Genomic DNA, 12,516 nt, shown 5'->3' with positions numbered 1-12,516 from the left:
TATAAGCCGCTTGCACAACAAATTGCATGCAGATATAGAAAAAATATATTACAGTTTTGCAACTTGCATTAACACTTTGATAGTTTAATTTAATTCATATTAATGCTTCTGTTGCATAATATCTGTAAAGTTATATTGATTTTTTTTTTTTTTTAATTATTGTAACTTTAAACTATTCGTGTCTAGCTAGTGACTAGAGAATCATAAATGGAATCTATTTCAATTTCATTTCTAGTAACCAGAGATTCAGAACTGATTTTATTTCAAATTCTACATAAACTGTCACTAAATTATTTATGAAATATAAACGCTGTATGTTATAATCATTCATCTTACATCTTCCTAATAATGAATTATCATCAACTACATATGAATGTTTAATATATTTTTCATTTGTAGCGATTTTACCAAGCTTATTTGTTAACGACAAAAATGAATTTTATACAATCATGAGAATTCTATGGAATTGAAATTAAAAACGATGTAAAAAGAATAAAAATCAGTATTTTAAATTATAATAAAACGGTACATACCTTATAAGTCTGAAATATATATCACCTGTTGAATGTTTTATCATACGGTGTAATTGATTTAAGTATCTATAATATCCAATATCTCAATGACGTTAAATGGTCGAGATTTTATTACACAACGTGTTCATATCATATCGTCTACGAGTTGTTTACGGAAGGCATGGTCCCTAAACAACTTTAAATATGATCAAATACAAGTGCAATCTATATTCCATCTAATATTAGTCACCGCCCTTTAGTAATCACTGATTGAAAGGTTAAACGCAAAGCAAACATCTTTAACTGATTTAAATAGAAACTCGTGATAAAACTTGTTTAAAATCACCGTTAAAACGGATTAATAAAATATAACTAAGCTACGTACATGCTAAATAAACTACTATCTGGATTAAAAGATTAGCCTGTATTTCCACACTTATAATGGATTGGGATAATTATTATTTGTCAAATTTTGACACTTTTTATGATACAAATTACTATGTTTACAGTATGTTTACAGTATGTTTACAGTTATAATACACTTTGTTAAACACTTGTCATACATGGTCAAACTTTTAGGGATTAGAGATTTGACTTGTAGAGAAACGGGCATAACATGCGGTTGATTTTGTGGTTGACAAAATTTAACATTGGAATCTTGCAGTTGAATTAGGCTTGCAGCGAAAAGGGATTGCATGTGGTTGACTTGTGGTAAACCAAATTTAACATTGGAAAATTGCAGTTGAATTAGGCTTGCAGCGAAAAGGGATTGCATGTGGTTGACTTGTGGTAAACCAAATTTAACATTGGAAAATTGCAGTTGAATTAGGCTTGCAGCGAAAAGGGATTGCATGTGGTTGACTTGTGGTAAACCAAATTTAACATTGGAAAATTGCAGTTGAATTAAAATTCCACTTTTCCAAACAAAATTAAAGACAACGCGTTCTTTTTATTCGGTTTCTTTATTCAATTGTTCAAATCCTCGGTTTTATTTTACTTAACCAACCTTTTACGTATACAAGTATGTATAAAGTTTCATAGTATCTACATAGTATACTTAGACTAAGTGTTAATCTCTTTATTGATAATTAAAGACAGTTTAATCAAAATTTACTCAGAAGGACTTCCCGTTATACCAAACTTAGCCACATAAAGTCATAACCAAAGAACCTTGTTTCACATTTAAATCGAAGACATTGAAAATGGAGACAATGATACGTCATTCCTTTTGCAAATAAAGGCTAAATTGTTAATAATTTTCATCTGGATCTAGCCACTGCTGAATAGGCCGTTAAAATAATGTTATATATAACAACTGTATCCTGATGACTATTCTGTCCAATACTAAACACACTTATTGTCATTATAAAAAGACTATCATGTAGTACAGTGACATTACGAGTTAGGAGCGTAAAACCAGTGATGGATCCAGGGGAGGATTACTGGGGTTGGAACCCACCCTCTTTTTGACGATCATTGCAGTTGAAAGGAGACATATGGTTCACCGTTGGAACCCCCCTTTTGCAATTGGCTAGATCCGCCATGTTTTTTTGTTTGTAATACATTATATGATGTCAAAACAGCGGAAAATCGAATAAAAATGTTTTTGATGAAATTTACCTAATTCGTTTACGTAGTTACTAAATTGGGATATTTAACATTCTCGTAACAGTTACATGTTAAATTTTTTTAAAATCAAGAATTGACTTTATAGTTAAATAAATGGGAATTACGTACCTTATCTTAACTTTAAAATTGTCATCAATAAAAATCCCACACACAAGTCCATATAAATATAAACGATTATATTTATTTTTGTATTTTATACAATTTATCTCGTGAAATTAGAAATCTTTAAACATCTGAATAACACTTAGAAATAAAAACAGAGTTTGAGCAAACTTATTGATTAATGTTTTCAAACAAACCGAGTACTAGAATACATATTTTCGTTGACATAGTCTAAGTTTGGAAGTATTATATAATATTCCATAGTCAAAGTTAGAAAAACAGATGACACAGATTACATCATCTTATTTTCTTAAACATTTATAGGTCTATCTGCTGATCATGTTTGCTTCTTAAATAATTTTGTTCAACTTAAAAGTCAATACCAAATTCGAGATGAATAACTTTATATTTTACATACCATTATCTAAAGGGAATTCTCTGCTGAAAGTCAGGAAATATGACCGAAGCACCGAGTGTACCTTGACTTTTTATTGTTAGTGACTCTAAAAGTACCACGTTTAAATATTGTTACTCTAATCAAAACTATCATGTATATTTCTTTGTGTGTTGGAGACACAATATTTGTCTTTAAAGCGGGCGTGAAATATAAACACAAATAAACCTTTATTACCCTGCTTAACAAACAAAGCACGATAATTAGAATCGTAAAGTATGTATTGACTTAGGACAAATATAGGTAATTGGGAAAATCTTTGATGTATTGCTTCTATCAGTATTTTTTAACCCAAAACCGTGTATCCTTAATATAAACTATAATTTTAAAATTTGACACTATTCTTAGATACAAGGAGCTAATTGAGTCATTTTTCTGAATGCTTTTTTTATTTAAATGTCTCATTATCTGAATTTATTCGGACCATTGAACGAATTTACACTACTTGATTGAATGGGTCATATTATGGCTTAACTCTTCATTGATTTATATGGGTACAATCTTGTTTGACGATGTAATTTGATTCACAATGAATACAAGGAAACCACAAAAAAATGATATCTACCCACGCAATATGGTACAAATACCATAGACGTACTTTCCAGAATAAAATAAACATTTAAAACTTTAAAAACGAATGGAATAAATCTATTTTTATAATACACGAAAGTAGAGATAGGATAGCAAATGTCCAAAGTCTATGTTCACCTTAGATGAATTTGGCTATGGTTTATAGGCTCCTTTCAGACGTTTATAATTTAACATGTTTACGTTTTTATTAATCCCTGGATTTCAAATGTTCAGGTTTCAGCTTTCTGTAAGAAAATAAACAAAAAAAAGGCATTTAGACGCTCGAAATTGATTAAGTTTTATTTGACTCCATTTTAATATTCTTGATTATCCTTTTAATTTGAGCTTCCTTTAAATGGTATGTTCTTGGTTTTCTAAGACTTTAATCTCAGGCTATGTTTACTGATATACACGTTATACAGTTATAATAGAGGAACATGTAAAGAATGGAATGATGAAAGGGTGTGTTAATGTTCAGTCACACATATTACATGACTTTTCAAAGTCAAGAAAAAGTTACAGAAATACGAATATGAATTAAGCTATCTTGAAACGCTGAGTCGAATGTTTAACATCCAACATGAAGACCTGTTATCAGAACCGAACCCATTATTTTCAATTGACCAACACTTCTTTATACGGTCTCCGCAGTGCCAAGCCCTATAGGTGGAGGTGGATCAAATGCTTATTTGGTTTGACCTTGCCAGGGGTTGGGTTAATACATAACATCTAGAACTCGATATGAGTACCTACGCATCATGCTCACTGATATTGGTATACTTTATAAGTCTTTATTAAATTTTTACGATAACAAATAAAACATCTTAATATTCATGGTATAATGAGTTCTCCCCAAGTAAACGCTTAGGCTATAAAACTTAGCTTGACAAATTCATTCCCATATCTGAACAACTGGTAATGATAAATAAAAACCCAAGTCCTATTTTCTAACAGGTTAGATCATTCTACAGCATTTTAGACTACATGTGTTAACTTTTTTCAAATTGGTCAATTTAAAGTGTCGAAATATTTACTATACTAGTAACTCAATATTCAAATATTTAAATTCAACATTCTAGATTCGTTATTTGAATCTAAATTCGAGCTTCAAATTTCGTTCAAAATTAAATATTGTAAATAACTCAACATGTATGATTTTTAATTATGAGGACATTAGGGTTCATTTGCTTTGTTCAGAAATACTTTACATAGAAAAACTTTTATCTCAAGTTCATAAGTGGAAAAAGAAGACATCAGAATACGCAAAGAGCATTCATACATCATTTTAATTTAAATTACATAACACCCTGGATGAATTCGCAGAGGTGGGATTGTTATTGCTTTATAGAAGAAAAAAAACCAGATTTTTGTATCAAGTGAAATGAAGACTTCAATCTGTCGATGCCTATAGTTTGGCATTGCACAAGGTCATGCTTTTATAAGATGTGTTATGATTGCCAAACAGAAACCAAATGACGAAGAAGATGACAACTTTAAAAATAAGGAGTAATGTTGTATGCATGCGGATGTCACAACCATCCGTAAAGTTCAAATAAAGTGGATGTAAGCAGTTATAGGGATTCAATACTAAGAAAAACCCATATTATGTAGTTGACTTTAAAATTACCTTGCATGAACAATTCGTAACAATTGAGTTCCGAATCTTACGGCCTAATTTATAATATAACAATTTACGGGAAACAAATATGGCAGACATGAAGACAACCACTAAAAAGTAAAATCACAAAAATACTGAACTCCAAGGAAAATTCAATCGGAAAGTCCATAATCACATGGCAAAATCAAATGACAAAACACATTAAAAACGAAAGGATAAGAACTGTCATATTCTTGACTTGGTACAGGCATTTTTTCAAATGTAGAAAACGGGGGATTAAACCTGATTTTAAAGCGCTAAACCTCTCACTTTGATGACAGTCTCATCTAATTCTGTTGTAATTACAATGATGCGTGAACAGTCACTAAACAGACATAATAGATAAAATAGTCAAAATATGGGTTCAGCAGTCATCATCGTGTAACAATTTTAAAAGGAACAATTTAATTAACAGAACACACAAAACATCTATCTACAAACACATTCATCGATTTGCGTGTCTGACGTCAGAAAATGTTAAACGTCACATAAATTTGTTGTTCAATGTATATACAAACAATTTTAAAAATTTCACATAGGCAATGTTAGCATACAGGGTTATCAAAATCAAAGTATGTAAGAATTAATTTCAGATATAGACCGAGATTTAAAATAGTCCAAAAGTTATATAGAATTTATAAGAATCCACAAAAAGTTCTATTGAATAATTTTGACGTTTGTGGTTTAGCGTATTTGCTAATTCATAATAGAAATATATCATAATGACATATAATAGAATAATATCATATTGACGGGTTCTTTTAAAGTACAGAGTCACGTTATAAGAACCAAAGAAACACAAAAATTCGCATTTACAAAACACACCAGCAAAAGATGAAAGATAACACAAACACATTGACGGGATGTTTAAGTACCGAGCCACGTTAAACGGATATCACATAAAACAATCCAACATTTAAAGTAATATTAGTAATAGAACAAAAATGAAAGAACAATATAACACGTTGTTAAGATGATAAACAACATCAGTACGCAGAATCTATACATCAAGACCATCATGTATTATTTGTGAAGTTGAAACGGAATATTTATCAACAAGGTCTTGGTACAACTAAACTACAGGCTCCTGACTTTGGATATAGATTGCTGACGCAAAACCCTCCTCCTAACTTAAAGACAGTGGTGTAACAGTATACAATATAAGAACAAACTATAAAAATCAGTTAAACAGCTTAATTCATCAGATATAGTCTTGTTCTTTTCAAGAGGCACTCTCCAGCTTAGTTTGTTAAAAGTTGAAAATGTACCATCCAGAAAGAACAGGTTGTTTCTAATGTCAGTATATGTATATCAATAAATGGCCTTTGACATTTTAACCCCTAAATTTATAGGGATCTTTTCTATCCCATATGATCAATTTGATAAAAGGTATGTGTTAAAATAACAAAACAAAAACCCACTTCAACATGTACAGCATATGTCCACTTCTCAAAACATTTTGAATATTTCATTTTCAACATTATCTATACCAACATCAAGACATAGACAATAACTGTTTAGTGTCTTTAAATATCAGCTGTATTTGTACGAGGCTAGGAAACAAGGTGTATGCGAGCTTTTAGCGAGCTACTACACCTGTTTCGAGCCGAGTACAAATACAGCTGATATTTAAAGACACTAAACAGTTATTGTCTTTATCCTGCAATTAATTCTGTATATTGTCGGTGTTTTGAAAGACGCAAAAACTAACATATTTAGCATTTATTTTCGATTTGTAATCCCTTGAGGCCCGCGTAGTAATATCAAAATCACACATTACGCTGAAGACGGGTTTGCAAAAAAGAATCTCGAATGGTCAACAATAATACATCGCTCAAGGTGAATAATTATCTATTTTAACATAACAACTAATTTCAACAATAAAAACAAATAACAAAACATTGTCAAATTTGAAACAGAAGTGTACGAGTTGTCCTACGCTTCAGACTTGACATCCACTAGACATGCATGCTGAAATTGACATGGTTGATTTTGTAACACAGTCATACACATTCAAGTTTTGAAATCGACAATTGTGTCATCGTCATTGGAATGCAACTGGAATACACATTCTGAGGTCACACAGGTTCAAACAATACTCAGTCCGGCAGTGGGCGGAGCTTTAAAGCGATATCTGTATAGTATACAGATACAGCATAGCGATATCTGTAGGGCTGTATTTGTATAGTAGGACACCCAATTGCAGGATAAAGTTAAATAACATACCTTACTAGAATACAAAGATGACACTTTACATTTGTGAGCTTCAATAACGATACATAGGGTTTGTTTCAACAAATAACCATCTCTAAAACCTTTTAATACATGTTAATAGAAAAACAAAGGACATTGGATATCCACCCATGACACACAACCAGTATATACACAGCAAATAATCACTACTACCTATAAAGCTGTTTGGATAATTAAAAACAATCAGACCTCATGTTCCATTACTGTCAAATATAGTTGCTTTTACTATTCAAAATAATTGTTATTTCAGTGAAAATCGAAGAAAATATCATTGCCTAATTACTCAGATCTTTCCGGTTTTATAGGCTCTGTCAATCTAATTAAAAACATACAAAGACCATTATAGTAATTTGTTATGGCAGTTAGGTAATATTCTCGGTTTTACATGAGTTTAAACCTTCATTAGTTGATTAGGTTATCCTCAATGGTATTTTAGTATGCTAGTGAAGCACGCGAGGAATACAAAAATGGTTAACAGCGCTGTGACAGTCACTTTTAATTGAAATCATTAGTTGGTTCGATTCGTCCCACGTCGTGTATAAACACTGTGTAAATAATGTTAGAGCTTATTAATGAAACATGAATGCAAATTGATTTCGTCAAACCTTAATTATTATTAAATTTTATGAGGACTGATGACTGATTTTTATGCAGTAACGTTTACATACTAAGAAATGAATCAATTTGTGAATATGTTTTAAGATACACCATATATATAGGCTCTCTTATTTTCCTCTCCCTGATGATTGACGCACAAAGAAGTCTGCTGGGTTTTCTCGAAGTCTTAACAAGTACAGTGTTGTCAGTATCATTGATTTTTTAAGAGAAAATCAATGTATTTTAACAAACACTACTTACGAGCATACAATTTCGCGCGTAAAAATTGGTAGGAATAATACCCTACACACATCCGTTCCCATGCTATAGAAAAGTTTTCCTCAGGTGTTGATCTTCTAATCAGATTACGTAATATTACAAAGTTATTAGAACTCTGCAGTCATGTAAGAGTAAGGTTAAACATACATGGATTTTAAATGAAGCAAAAACGGTATTGCATTTGGTTACTAGGTTTCCGATTTCCCATTGATAAAATGTGTATTATTTTCTATTTTATTGCGTTTTTGTTTCTAAAACTCTTATTCTTTCTGAAACATTTCTTTATCGCTTTGTTCGATTATTAAAAATTAATCTCACAGTTTGGAGTCAATTTTAATATTCCAGATTAAGATACTTGCATCAGTTAGTCAGATCTCTTTGAAATGAAAAAATAATGAAAGATGACCAAAATCGCTACTGTTGTAATGGGTGTAAAACGAAGAGCTTTAATAAAAAAATAAAAGGAAAATGAATAAATAATTGAAAGTTGCAGCTGTACTCATTTAATGAAAATATAATATAACTAGAGACTCTAAAGCACCTAGGTAGTTCACCTTAGTTGATGTGCCTTTTCAACATTGAAATATAAAATATAATTCGTAACTCTGATTTCCGTTTTGTTCCAATTATTTTTCCTAAAAGTTTTCCTATAGTTCAGGTCAAAAATGAAAAAAATGGTACAATTCGTCATTTAGGTGCAATAATCTCTACCAGACCGACTAGCATTTGTTTAGATGTTGTCCATCCTAGTCATAATTTTCCCCTATTTTAATATCTCTTTATCTACATATAATACAAATGTATGGGTTTCAAGACGCAAACAATTTTTATCTCTATCTGTAACAGTTCTTTTAAAATTGCTTAGTCAAACATGGAAAGATGGGAAAATGCCATATAAGAGTATTTACTCTATAGCGGTTTTCAAGATCATTCACAAAACTGGCATATTTTACCCATTGGCCTTGTTAGTAAATACATGTGCTAATTTGGGAATAAATCACACTCTGAGGAACATTCAAAAAGGAAAGTCCCTAATCAAATGGTTAATTTAAAAGCCAATCTACACCAAATGAATGGATAACTACTGTCATATTCCTAACTTGTAACATGCATTTCCGTATGTAGAAACTAGTAAACTCGCAGAATAATGATTTCCGCTCCATAAGCAAGATAGAATTTAATAAAAACAATCCTTGACTTCAAGGAAATGTAATAGAAAACATTGACAACTGGCATTAATATATACTCGAGGACAAAGAATGATCGGAATGCTAGCTATTCATCTGAATTATATACTTGGCGCTTGATTTTGTAGCAACCACTTCAGTATTCCTCTTATAGTTCCCTCGGGTTTAGTTTGTAACTTGGATTTGTTTTCGCTTAATGGATTTATGACTATTGAACATCAGTATACTACTGTTGCCTTAATTGGATAGTTCCTCATAAATTATCCACAATTGTATAACTTTGAAAGGGTATTGGATGTTTGTAGAAGTAATTATAGGTATCTAATTAATAAAAGTTTGAAACAGTCAGTTTCCATTTTCATGTATAAGTAGTATTTCATTGTAACCTTTCTCTTATTTGCTTTTATTTTTAAAATCATTATAAACCATTATCTTATATAAGATTGACAATATCAACTCCAGCTTTATCTATTCGTTACGTTTGGTCATCACCATAAAAAGCAGGATTAACCTCGCTTTTTAAAATTTTTAAATAAACATAACAACCGGCTACCGAGCTGAACCTCGTTCTGGTTACGTTTTGAAATCAACAGATTGGCCAGATATCGAGTTTGAAATCGTCCTAGTTACGTCTTGCATTCCAAAAGCCGTTGGCTGCCGTATTGTATAATGCATACAACCTTTTTATGTCTTGACGACGTAAAGACTAAACAAACAAACAAAACGATTTTACATTCATTATTAAGTCATGTGTCAAAATACGTTAACAAATAATTTTATTTTTATATCTCATTAAGAAAGTTTTATGCAAATTGATTTCCTCAAACCAAAATGACATTAATCTTGATGTTGACAAAAAAGTTTACATACATAAGCAGTGGCGGATCCAGAAATTTTCATAAGTGGGGGCCCACTGACTGACCTAAGAGGGGCCCACTCCAGTCACGCTTCAATGATTCCCTATATAAGCAACCAAATTTTTTCCCAAAAAGGGGGGGCCCGGGCCCCCTGGGCCCCCCCTCTAAATCCGCCTCTGATAAGCAATAAATCTATCTACAGAATACATTCATGACATATCAGGGGCATAATTTACTCCTATTTAAAAAAAAAAAATATTTAACATAGACACAAAAAATGAAAATTGTTTGTCGTTCACTTCTTTTTATATCATTTTATACACATAAGAGTTAGCTTATATACAAAAAAAAAAGAAATGCTAACAGACTACGATAAAATAAAATGAATGGAATGGTAGTAATAAACTAAACTCCATAAAGTTTTCTTTTCTTGTTGAAGAAGCGATTGGTTTTTATGCCATTTAAATCAGTTTTGATGAGGTTTTTCCATTTTAAATTATATTTGGCTCAGGAGGATCAGAACTAGAGACTTTTGTATTTGTTTTGCATTTCAATATCTTACAACGACTGTATTGTCTATGTTATTTTCCTCATACGGGTATATTTGTGCCTATAATACTTTGTTTCCTCGACAGTATGGACATTGTATGCTGCTCACATAATATTATTTAAAGGGGATTTGTCTATACAAAACCGATTCAAACTTTTAATTTATTTACAATGTCATATATAAACATTTGTTTTTAGAAAATTATAAAGAATTCGTGAATATTGAACTTATATTTCCAAAATATTATCTGATATTCTAATGCAAAAGCAATGTTTATAATTCTGGTATATTTTACAGCATGAACCCAAGTTTCAAATGTTTTGTGTTTTTGTGTTTATAAGATGGTTCTCTTCTACAAGTTATTAGAATAAAGTCATTACACTGATTATTGCACACAATCAACTGAACTTGAGGTAATACGAAGTTGGGAACATGGAATAGCAAATATAATGAAAGATGCCTGATTGTAAGGAGTAAACACAAAATAATCAATTATATAAACTTTCGTTTAGATGTTTTAATAAACATGTTTTTTTTTGTTTGTTTGAAATAATCGTTTTGTTTTGATTTTAAAACTAGTATATAAATTGAAAGCTTTGGTTCTTGTTCTTTAATGGAATCTTCGATGGCCATACCTCAGGCAAAGTGTACTTGATGCCACTGCTGGTGGAGATTTATTTCCCCGAGGGTATCACAAGCCCAGTAGTCAGCACTTGTTGTGCTGACATGAATTGTCAATTGATATGGTTATATTTATAAATTTACTGTTTACAAATGTTTGAATTTTTTGAAATACTAAGGCTTTTCTACCTCAGGCATAGATTACCTTAGCTGTATTTGGCAAAACTTTTAGGAATTTTGGTTCTCAATGCTCTTCAACTTCATAATTTATTTGGCCTTTTTAACTTTTTTGGATTCGAGCGTCACTGATGAGTCTTTTGTAGACGAAACGCGCGTCTGGCGTATATACTAAATTTAGTCCTGGTATCTATGATGAGTTTATTTAGATACGTTTGACTATAAGTATTTATATATTATTATAATATATTTATATATTATATTAAAGTCCCGTTTATTCATATAGCTCTTCATGTGCTACCTGAAGTTTATTATGGCTTTTATCATTATCATTCCTGATACAGGTAAAACCAAACAAACATCAAACTCATAATAGTTATCAAAGGTACCAGGCTTATAATTTAATACGTCAGACGTGCGTTTCGACTACATAAGACTCATCAGTGAAGCTCAGATCAAAATAGATGTAAAGCCAAATAAACCAAATAAAACAAGTACAAAGTTGAAGAGCATTGAGCACAAAAAATTACAAAAAGTTGTGACACGGCTTAATTGGGTATACATTTACAATTAATTCTCCATAGGCGGTAATGGTAACGTTTTCCTCCGTTGCTCAGTCCATATCGTTTACTTGAACATGTATGATGGCTCATATCGAAGCTGATACATTTATACATGTCTGGTTAAATTTTCGGGGTGGCAAGTGAGATTACTTTTTTCGCAAATTGATGGACCCCGGAAGATGGTGAAAAATGTCACTCTCCTCATGAAATAATCCCAAAATTCTGATCATAAAATTCAATAAAAAAATTGTCCTTTCTAATAATTTATTTCAGGTCAAATCTACATCTTTCTTTTCTCATCACATCAGCTCTATAAAACAGTTCTTATTGTTCATTTATGTCCATTTTTAAAATCACAGCATCCACAATTGTATGGCGGACTAATATTTTTTTTAATTACGTCATCTGAGTTCCTCATCTCAAGGTCTATTAGGGATCCTGACCCAATTAATGTATGACTGGGATTAGAAAATAAATGTATAGCGAAAAATTCATACTTTTGTAAACA

At 31.1% G+C, this 12,516-nt stretch overlaps 1 protein-coding gene across 3 annotated transcripts in view; it reads right to left on the bottom strand.

Annotated features, from left to right (window-relative positions):
• The window catches only part of LOC143082716 (ras association domain-containing protein 10-like), a 39,176-nt gene that overhangs the window by 23,152 nt on the left and 3,508 nt on the right, over positions 1 to 12,516 (bottom strand). The window contains exon 1 of one of the 3 annotated variants that reach the window (XM_076258543.1): positions 2,662 to 2,742. The exons of 1 other annotated variant lie outside the window; for it this stretch is intronic. The gene's annotated coding sequence lies outside the window, so the exon portion shown is untranslated. Of the gene's footprint in view, positions 1 to 533; positions 742 to 2,661; positions 2,743 to 12,516 lie in introns of those variants that run through there. One more of the 3 variants, XM_076258540.1, reaches the window with a different exon arrangement.

This window comes from Mytilus galloprovincialis, chromosome 7 (assembly GCF_965363235.1).
Source record: "Mytilus galloprovincialis chromosome 7, xbMytGall1.hap1.1, whole genome shotgun sequence".
Classification (NCBI taxonomy): Eukaryota; Metazoa; Mollusca; class Bivalvia; order Mytilida; family Mytilidae; genus Mytilus; species Mytilus galloprovincialis.
The sequence above is the reverse complement of the archived record's forward strand: the minus strand, read 5'-3'. Positions and strand labels throughout refer to the sequence as shown.